This window comes from Oncorhynchus keta, chromosome 4, assembly GCF_023373465.1.
Source record: "Oncorhynchus keta strain PuntledgeMale-10-30-2019 chromosome 4, Oket_V2, whole genome shotgun sequence".
In the NCBI taxonomy this organism is placed as follows: Eukaryota; Metazoa; Chordata; class Actinopteri; order Salmoniformes; family Salmonidae; genus Oncorhynchus; species Oncorhynchus keta.
The window spans coordinates 56,289,669-56,298,474 of NC_068424.1; the positions used below are offsets into that span (position 1 = coordinate 56,289,669).

The 8,806-nt window shown below is 45.7% G+C and overlaps 1 long non-coding RNA gene across 4 annotated transcripts in view; it reads right to left on the reverse strand.

Annotated features, from left to right (window-relative positions):
- Positions 1 to 2,653: 2,653 nt before the first annotated feature.
- Positions 2,654 to 8,806, reverse strand: part of LOC118379003 (uncharacterized) — a 30,575-nt gene continuing 24,422 nt past the window's right edge. For all 4 annotated transcript variants that reach the window (XR_008121975.1, XR_008121962.1, XR_004824519.2 and 1 more), the window contains 2 exons: positions 6,092 to 6,247; positions 2,654 to 3,699 (listed from right to left, as the gene is read on the reverse strand). This is a non-coding gene — a long non-coding RNA (uncharacterized LOC118379003). The remainder of the gene's footprint in view (positions 3,700 to 6,091; positions 6,248 to 8,806) is intronic.

Here is an 8,806-nt window from a genome sequence, read left to right on the forward strand (position 1 = left end):
GCCTGTCAGTGAGTTATGGTCCTGGGAGGAATAAGGTAAATGCCTCATGACAAAGGGAGAAATCTGCCATGGCTGCTTCTGCCTCTCATCCAAGGCTTGGTTTCTTTCTCTTGCCCTCTCGATCTTTCATTCTCTGGCTCTCGTGCTTTCTCTCTGGACCCGTCATCCCCTTAATCTGTCTCGCTCTCTGTCTTTCTCTCTCACTATCAGATAACTCATTCCAACAGATTTGGGCAGTTATGGCAGGTAGGCTTGAAGATTTACTGGTGCTTCACGTCAAGAAAAGAAAATACAAAATATCACTCTTCCATCTCTAGCCCAGGCCGTGTCAACAGTTAAATTCCAGCTCATGAGCAATGAAGCCACTTCATTGATTAAATGCGGGAAGTTAAGACCAATAAATAACCTTTATAGATCACTGCTGAGTGCATTTTTTAAATGGCCAGTGGCGTGGAGATATGAGCTCTGCTGCAGTGAACTGACTGACTCCCCTGCATCAAGTCCTTATGAAAGGCAACTGCAGAGTCGTGGCCAAATAACTTCTTCAAATCCAGTCAATTCAGTGATATCCATGGAATTCAGATGAGAAAATCGCCACTGGAAGTGGGGCATTTTGTCAGGTCGAACACTATATCCAGTCCATTCCTGAGTTGACTTAAGTCGACCCCCAACTCTGATATGTAGCCTCTCATGCTGTCTCGTCTGTCTGCAGCAGACATACAGTAAGCAATATGTTTAGAACATCACCTCAGAATAAAATCGCGGTCTCAAATCGCAATACATATAGAATCGTGAGAAACACAATACATATCGGCACCTAAGTATCGTGATAATCTCGCATCGTGAGGTCCCTGGCAATTCCCAGTCCTAGTAAACAGATACAAAATGTCACCCTACATGCACTAATGGCAAAATGGTTTTGTTAAGAAAAGACACTGTGACCCATCCCAGGCCCTGGCCAATTAGGCTTGAGGGAACGCCACGTTTGTACCATATCTGGAGGGGACTTTTGTCTGTTCCTTCACCATTGACTTTCACGGGGCTTTACCGGGAAGTACGCCTCATATTTGGCTTCCCCCATCTGCTGTGGCGTACACAATGAAGCGCTTGTTTGTCACGGCCTGTGTCCTCTCTCTGGCCGTTGTGTCTTCTTCCTGAAGCCACAGATGTTCCCAGTGTCATCCCATTGAAGCGCCTCCGGACAGACTGGCTCGTCTGTGTGTCAGTGTATGTGTGCGTGCGTTGATAGCAAAGCACTAGTGGACTGACTCCATGGGAACTCCACAGCCGGCTTTACACTGTACAATAATTACACTGATAATGTAATCATTGTGGTAATGTAGACGTTCAGTCATTCAACAAGTAATTGGGGATAATACATGCCATTCAGCGTATTAAACTAGGCTGATGATTAAAAATGGTACCTATCTTTCCCATTCATTGAGGCTTGATACGTGCTTCCAGTTTTCAGAATAAGATGTGTGCTTGCAAGCAGTTGCCGTGTCGTGGTCATCAAGTCTGCAGTATTATGTTTATCAGGTAGAAAAAGTTTTGAACTTCATTTCTGAGACAAAATATCTACCTTCCTCGATCTCCAGTAAGAGCGACAACCTCATCAAAGAACACAATGGAGGGGGTGACAGCTCTGACCTGGTATCGACATATGCGAGGTATTAATATACAGTAATTGCATATACATTAGAGTGTAGCATATTAAAGCAAATTAAATTTCCTCTCAGCAGAAGTAGTACTTATGTTCCTAGTGTAATGGGTATATGATAGACAATGAAAGTTGGCCTGGTACTCACCTCTCTGACAGCCCTCTCAGACTCCACTACATATTTACTCAGTGACTCTGGACCCTGAAAGACCGAGAGGGAAGTTGGTTCTCCTGTCCAGTGATTCATTATAGGACCAGGAGATTTCCGTACGAGGACCCTAGTTATACAGTAGGCTATAACCATTCATTCACATCAATATAACACTAGTAATACACGCTCAATAACATTTAACCTAGCTAGCCACAAGCTAGACCACTATTTAATATCGGACAGGAACACACCTCAATGAACAAACCACTGAGAACTTTTTGACAACCCGCCAAGAAATCTCTCAGAGATGAAAGGGATAGTTATTTAAGAGGAAGAGGGGAAGAGAGGGAAAAATGATCATTAAGAAGGAAGGCAGAGAGGACAAAGGAGGTAGGGTAAGTAAGGTTGATGGGGCCACTCTGCACTCTCCCTCCCTCCGAGGCGGATAAACATCCACTCAGCCCGTCAGGACGCACTTCCTCCCCTGCAATCCCCCCTCTTCAACACCTCTGGGCTGGCAGGGAGACGACACCTTTTGTCTCCTCAGAACACGACAACGTTGTGGAGACTGACTCATTCATCTGTTGGTTTCTCTAGCCAGCTACTCACTGGGAGGGTTATATTCTATGTAGATACATTTCTATTTGGCTAGAGTAGCAGTCATATTGGCGTGTGAAAATATTTTGATAGAGTGTTAAGAGTTTTACTGTACACGACGCAAGTAGTATGCATCTAAAAGTATAGTGAAGCAAGGGTAATGTGTCGGAGGCAAAGCTAACACACTGGGGAAAAATAATATGATTTTGTCATTGAAAAAGTATTAGCCAACTTCTTACTATTTTATTTTGCTTAAACATCAAGTGTAACATAATACGAACAATTTGGGTTGGACGTTATTCACAAATAGCATCTATGAGAAAAACCTTTAAGAGAATTTTACACTTTAAGCACTCTTTAAAAGGTAAGTCTTTCTTCGTTATATTACAGCCTATCCACTATCTTTTACCACTGCCCCAATCTAATCAGACTGGCTGACAGTTTCTGCCCCATCTTACCCGGCAACCACTTCCAAAAGAATCAATTAACAATCAGTGAAGTGATCAATCAATCTCCATCAAGGGGCCTGAACAGAGCAGGGCGAGGGGTGTAGGGGATAGTTGTGAATTGGGGTGGAGGGAGAGAAGGGAGAAGACGGGATGGGGTGATGAATGAAAAGGACACACATGGGGTCGGAGGGGTCAAGTGAGAAGGCCTGTAGGTCTGCCTCCAAGGAAGCCAAAGATTCTGAGGTCCTTGAGATAATCAGGGGCACATCCCTGTTTTTTAACTGGGGTGAAGCCAAGACAATGGCTGCTGGTGGTAAATCACTGGCCATAGCTAAGTACAGTATGTTTTGGAAAAAGGAAAGAAGCCGTACTAGTTTTACTATCTATAGTTGTAGAATCTCCCTAGTTGTGGAAACGTCAAAGGTCCATGCCATGTCAGCCATAACAAAAGAAACTGTGCTTGAAGGCAATGCACACAATGCAACTGCAAAACTGATGCATTACAAAAGTATGCATTATAGGGGTGGGATTTAGGGAACCCTGTAGGTGTAGAAAAGACTAAAAAGGATTCTTCCCTGCCTGTAAATTGGCCACCTGGTGGAGATAACAGGCAACAATCAAACTTTGAATGATCATCACCTTAAAGGCAAGGAAGTTGTGGCCGTTCTCGTTGGCCAGAACTTTGGTGATCATGAAGCAGCCTGGAGTCCATAGAGGAGTACTCCTTTTGGGGGCTGCATGCCCATGCAGGTGAAGGCCTCGGGGTGCCTGAGAGGCCACTCCACCGCCTGCTTAAGTTTCGGCTTCACCTGCTCCATGCCTCCCACATCCGACCAGCGCACCTGCAAGGGAAACAGACAAGCCATTCGGACACAGCTGTAAACAGAGAAGAATACAGAGGTTTCATACACAATGGAAAGAGAGACGTCCCCAATGGGCTGTACAGGGTGGCAGTTTTAACAGAGCATGGTGTCCAGCAGTGTTATGAAAGCTTCTTTAGAAACCGATTCAAGAAAACTAACACCTTTTCCATGATCAAAAATAACATCCTTACCGTGGGGCAAGGAAGTTGTAGGTGCAGTTTGCCCAGTGTTAATTTCTCTCTACAGCTGTAATAAATCAATTAGCCAATCAAATACATCACTGAAATACTGTTTGTATTTTTGCTCTGTGCAAATTATTTGGAATAATAGGCATACTTTACAAGAAAATGAAAATGTAGTATACGTCAGGAAAAGTATTGGGCCCGATCTGGGCTGAGGGTGAACCAGCAGACATTGAACAGAGCCAGCAGCTGTCCCCGTTGACAGATGACGGGCCGAGGCGTACGACTACAGGAGATAAAACAGATAAGGAATAAGGAAAGCAGGGGTTGGCCAGAGCAATAAGTCCCCCCACCCCTTCATCAGCATTACTCCCCCCCACTCCGTTCCTCCCTTCCTCTGTGGTAACACATCCCAGGCAACCGGCGCCGTCTCCCGGGAACGGAGCACCTAATGGAAACCTGGCATCCGGCCACATACTGTAAATACCACATGCTGAACAATTTATGGGGAGAGAGAGGAGAGAGAGATGATAAAGATGGTGAGAGGGAGATGGGAAGAGAGAGAATGGGCGAGAGCATGGAAGGAGAGAGAGAGAGCGAGAGAGACAGCCTCCTCCTGCCAGAGTCTATGGGGTGTAAATCAAATCAGGCAGCTTCAGGTGCCAGGCTAGCAGCAGATGTGCACAGTAAAGATTTATACATCTTTTCTCCCCCTCTGCCCTATTTAGTTTTGTTTCTGTTCAGGTTTTCTGCAGACAAAAGAACATAGCTCTGGCGTAACAAAAAGGCACCATTAATTCCAAGGTGCTTTTGTCACGAATGTGGCGGATGTGGAATTAGAGGGCGCCGTTTGAGTCACACCTTGCTGTGTTGATTTCATTCCCCCTGCCTCTTTTTCTCTCTCCGAGACCCAGTTATTATCTTTTACTGTTGTTGTCTGAAGTTTACAAGGAGCTTCTCAGGGTCTGGGCTTTGATGGGGTTGCTGGGGAGGTGGGAGAGAAGGAGGGTGGGAGGAGGAGTTGCGGTGGGTACTTCTCCCGACAAGAACTTGGAGGAGAGAAAGATGAGGAAGAAGAACAACGGAACGTCTCTCTCGATCAGATCAAAATATTAAAAGGTCCGGTCGGCCTGAGAGAGAGGCGTGCTCTGCTCTTGCTTTCGCCTCACCCGGGATCCACTGGAAGTTTCTTATATAAATGGATTAGAAACAAATGTTTGCACTCATGTGGATATAATCAAGTCCAAGCTCTGTGGCAGACCCTTCAGCTGCAGTGCACTGGGGGAAGGAAAAAACTAAAGTCCCTATTTTGTTTCCAGGAACTGGCCGCAAGAACTGAACGTCTCGGGGTGAGCTCAGTGCAGAGGAGCATTAGGAGGAAGGAGGAGAAGGGCCTTTTTTTCTCTCTCACTCTCTGGCAGGAACCGACATCGACCCGATCTGCTTTCAATTAGTACTGGAGATGATGATAGCCTCTTCCTGTCCGTTATGTCTTGCACATGCAAAGTCCAAAACATCATGGATGGCTGTCCCCCCACCTCCCCCGAGTGTGTGATTCATCTCCGTTTCAGGGAGGGCAGCAGTATGGCCTGTGGGTCATTTCCATCCGACGCTTCCTCGGTTTAAACCCGTCAACAAAAGTCATTGGGGATCTGAAAGCATCTTGTCTAACGCACAAATTACTTAATGCCTCACTGTACTATTGGTATAATACATTGACTGGTAGTCCAATGAGTAATTAATCAATGTTCGCTGAGAGATGGTGCGGGGCGGCAGGGTATCCTAGTGGTTAGAGCGTTGGACTAGTAACCGAAAGGTTGCAAGATCGAATCCCTGAGCTGACAAGGTACAAATCTGTCGTTCTGCCCCTGAACAAGGCAGTTAACCCACTGTTCCTAGGACGTCATTGATAATAAGAATTTGTTCTTATTCTTAACTGACTTGCCTAGTTAAATAAAGGTTAAAAAAATGATATCTTTCGATCCCTGAGGAAGTTTGTTGACGTTTCTGAACATGACACTAGAAGACACTTTCCGTTGTGCCGGTGACATCAGCAGAGTTGTTGTTCCATATTTGTGTCACTCTGTAAATCGAACGGCGGTTAAAAGGACATTTTAATGCCGACCTTCAAAAGACTAAATGGGTTTCTAAACTAAAAAGGAAACCAAAGGGCCATAATCCAGACATACCTTGGGGACATCGATGGCGACCTGCCTCATGGCACCTGGTTTGACCTCCGACATGGCCCACTGAAGGTCCTGGAAAGTGACCGTCCCTGTCCCCATTAATTGTAGGTCCGATGGCTGGGAGCCACTGCCCGAGAGCATTCCTCAATGCATTCAGTCCTGTAAAAAGATCAGAATGATATCAACATATTTGTTGATGTACCAATGTTTCCAAAACTCTAGGTTTGGGGTGGTATAAAGAGAATAGTGCATGGTGGGTAATAAGAGACAATTCTGATAAAGAACATGATTTTGTTAGAGATGGACATTTTACAAGTCTAAGATGTTGTGATGATGTGTACAGTTACTTGGAGGAAAGATGCCCTAGCTGCAGTAAGTCATGTTTGAAACATTGATAGTTATGGCCTGAGGGGAACATCAAGACTGTTGTTCAGCATTGCCACCTTTCTCTATGTCAACAATAGGCTAAGTCTCCCTTTCCTCCTTTTTCCAACGACAAGCCTTTCAGTGACGGACAGTTTCCCACATAAGTCCTTGGCAGCCGCTCCACGTCTCTAAACACACACTTACGTTCACACAGTAGAACTTTCACCTCACACGCTCCGACATGTCGTGATGACGAATCCCTGACGAGCGCCTAATCTCTAAATGAACGCTATTCTCCTCCACTCTTTCAATTCAACAGGGCACATTGGACACGCATAGCCAAGAAGAAAAGCTGCAGAGGAACTTTAATTGACGCTTTATGTTTGAGATTAACTCTCTCTTGACTCGAGGCAACTCCGTTACCTGCCGAGTAGAAGAAAAGGACACAAAAGGACAACCGTACAAATAAATTCATCTGTGCATCAATATCAGCGCAGGATGTTGAGTTCGTGTTGGGCATTGCAGAGTAGGGTCACAAAACCATGAACCACAGATAGAGTTGGCCCTTGTACAGTCAATCAGCATTCCAAGGGGCCAGGGTGATGATAGCTTATGAATAGGCCACATTGGCACTGGCGACGAAGATAGGGAGCAGGCTAGAAGGAGGAAGGGAGCGAGAATAGGGCTTGACAATCACCTAGGCTACATTAGTGTCATTGACAGGTCAGGATTAGAACAGGGAGAATGCCTGTGGGATTTGAATTCAGGATTGGCTTTTCTTTAAGATGTCAGGAAATCTCTAAGATCCTCACAGTGCGTGTTTAACACAAAGGAGAAAGGGTTCTTCCTGAGGGTTGTGGGTAATTTGTCTTAAACGGTCTATGTTTAAGACTAGACTAGATAAACATGTCACGAGTCCAGCCAATATGAGATAAGTGAAATGATGTGCAAGGATCAAGGGCAAAGCACATTCTGAATAAGGCTGGTGGAACTCTGTGCAATAGATCGTTTTTACAAATATGAATGTGAAAATGCCTAATGAAAAGCTGCTGCTAGGAGTAAATCAGCCTGACTTTTAAAGAACCCTACCCCATAACATTGCAGAAAAACCTGCACTCAACTAGAGTAGCCTCCACTCATAACCATTTGTTGTATAGATTCCGAGACATACAGGTAGGATAGCAGGCATTTGATGAACAAATTACATGGTGGCTGAAGGCATGATTGCAACTGATGCACTGAACCCAAAAATATTTTTTCAGCACTCTACCCATCACCACCCTTCTCCTCCTTCCCGCCCAGTCCAAGCTCTGGTTAAGACGGCCCTAGCTCCAACTCAGCCTGGAGGCTGGGGCAAGGGACTGGGGTGGACTGGGGGCCAGGGCAGACGAGAGAGGACTTACGATCAGACAAGACTACATCCTGTTTATATGTTCCAGGATGCGAGGACTGAAAAAAGGGACAGAGGAAAAAAGAAATACACAATTAATGCGGAGAGAGACAGAGCGACAAAGAGAGGGGGTATGGGAGAGGAGCCAAGCCAAGGTCAGTGTGTTCCAGGTCCCGGGCCCTGGCCTTGCTGCGTACAGTCTCCTCTCCCCTGAGTCCCCCCACATCACATCAACTTAGCCTGACCTGGCCCTGCCCGATGACATGGACGTCTCTTTTCTTCTCTGTTAAAAGCTCCAGGAATCTTCAACTAGCAGCACAAAAACATCTGCCTCAGCCTGGGACCATGCACAGGGTAGAAAGGAGGGGAGGAAAGCACATTTTCTGGGGAGAGGAGGGAATGTGGGCTACCACATCTGCTACCCAGCCGACTCTTCCCCCGTAACTCCCCTCATCGTCTTCTCCTCCACTGCTCAGCCTCCACATCAGGGATAGAGGGATGGTCAAAGGGTAATGGAGGTGAGGCCACATCTATTTGCCTTTGAAAAAGAAGCTCACTTCACAGTGGGGTGACCACGAAAGCATTCGCACCCTCTCACCTTACTGTTCACTGTCAGGTGTGTTCAAGTGTGTAGTACCAAAAAAAAAAATGTTTTTGTCTGTGGTGCTTCAACACAAACTTGTCGACAGTGTGAGATAGAAAGGTCTGCACACATCTTCCTGGATTGACAAACGTTTCGACCAGCTAATGATATTTCTCTCACCAAATCGCTGGACACAACATGCTACAGTGGTTGAGGAATAACCTACTAAACAAATACACCAAAGGAAAGACAAACACATCCCTAGAAAATGCCTAGTGCCTAATGAGGTATCCAGCCTGGAATCTGGATAGCCAAAAGGCTAAATAAATGTAATTCAACAATGTGCCTCAAGCATTTTTCGCTTCAGGGATTCTATCCT